Genomic DNA, 1826 nt, shown 5'->3' on the forward strand with positions numbered 1-1826 from the left:
TCGTCCATGCAAACAAGCGCAGTTGACACGCGGCCTCGCTTTGCGCGAGGCTAAAACGTCTCTTACTTTCGTATCTCCTTCAAAGTACCACAGAATTACTTCAAATTTAGCTGAAATATGCATGAAAGTGTACTTAGCTAGGATCTGAAACGTCATATGATGTTTGTACTTTGGTATCGAGATACGTGCAGTTGAACTTCTGATAGGAAATCACGCATTTTTGACCTTGCGTCCAAATAAAAGTTCAAATATCTCCAAAATTTTTTATTGAAAGTAGTCAGAAAGAAAGTGGTGGCATCATGACAATGTATTTGACAGACTTCTATGAAAAACTGCGTCCTTTTTACTTTATATATCTAACCCTACAGGGAGTTTGGGGTAAAACCTACTTTCCGAAGGTGGGCTTTTGAGCGGGGTGAAAATGACAATAGTTCAAAGCCTTATATCTCCTAACAGAATAAAGCGAGAGAAAACCTATTAGGAACACAGCTAGATAAGCGTACTAACCGGCTTTCCTGAAAATTTCTTTGAGATATTTCACTCCTTTCTCGTCTTACAGAGAAAAACGCAATTACCTTTGATGCGGTAGAATTTCGCCCGAAATTGTCCATGCGAACAAGTGCAGTTGACAAGCGGCCTCGATTTACGCAAGGCTAAAACGTCTCTTACTTTTGTATCTCCTTCAAACTACCACAGAATTACTTCAAATTCGGCTGAAATAGGCATGAAAGTGTGCTTAGTTGTGATCTGAAATACCATATGATGGTTGTACTTTGGTATTGAGGTATATGCAGTTGAACTTCAGATAAGAACTCACGCATTATTGACCTTGCGTTCAAATATCTCCAAAACATTTGAGTGCAGGCACTCAAAATGAAAGTGTTGGCATAATGAAAGTGTCTTTGAAAGACTTCTATGGAAACCTGCGTCTATTTTACGATATATACCTCTAACCCTACATTATTTGGCGCTTGGTGTCTTTTGAGCGGGGTGAAAATAGCATTAGTAACTGTAGACGAAAGGTTATCAAAACTAGCTTTATATATTGACGTTCCCGTGCTGTTAACAGCTCCGATATTTCTCCCTTCCTCCGTACGTAACAATCGATTCATCTAGTACCTGTCTTCAAAAGGCGCAAAAGTACATGGCATTGTTCGTTTTCAGTACCCCTTAGAGTCACATAGACCACGTTTCAATCAACACAGGAACATCATAATTTGAACTAGGATGGGTTGAAATCTGCTATTTTTGGTTCAAAGGGCCAAATTTAGCTTTTTTTTGACAAAAAGAGGGTGAACGAGATGTCAGGAAGTTATTCCGCACTCAATAAAGTTGGTTTGAAGGAAATCGGACATCGTTTGTCGACATCTCATTTTTGGGTTGAAATCTGCTATTTTTGGTTCAAAGGGCCAAATTTAGCTTTTTTGACAAAAAGAGGGTGAACGAGATGTCAGGAAGTTATTCCGCACTCAATAAAGTTGGTTCGAAGGAAATCGGACATCGTTTGTCGACATCTCATCTTTGGGTTGAAATCTGCTATTTTTGGTTCAAAGGGCCAAATTTAGCTTTTTTGACAAAAAGAGGGTGAACGAGATGTCAGGAAGTTATTCCGCACTCAATAAAGTTGGTTCGAAGGAAATCGGACATCATTTGTCGACATCTCATCTTTGGGTTGAAATCTGCTATTTTTGGTTCAAAGGGCCAAATTTAGCTTTTTTGACAAAAAGAGGGTGAACGAGATGTCAGGAAGTTATTCCGCACTCAATAAAGTTGGTTCGAAGGAAATCGGACATCATTTGTCGACATCTCATTTTTGGGTTGAAATC

Source organism: Branchiostoma floridae, unplaced genomic scaffold, assembly GCF_000003815.2.
Source record: "Branchiostoma floridae strain S238N-H82 unplaced genomic scaffold, Bfl_VNyyK Sc7u5tJ_1592, whole genome shotgun sequence".
Classification (NCBI taxonomy): domain Eukaryota; kingdom Metazoa; phylum Chordata; class Leptocardii; order Amphioxiformes; family Branchiostomatidae; genus Branchiostoma; species Branchiostoma floridae.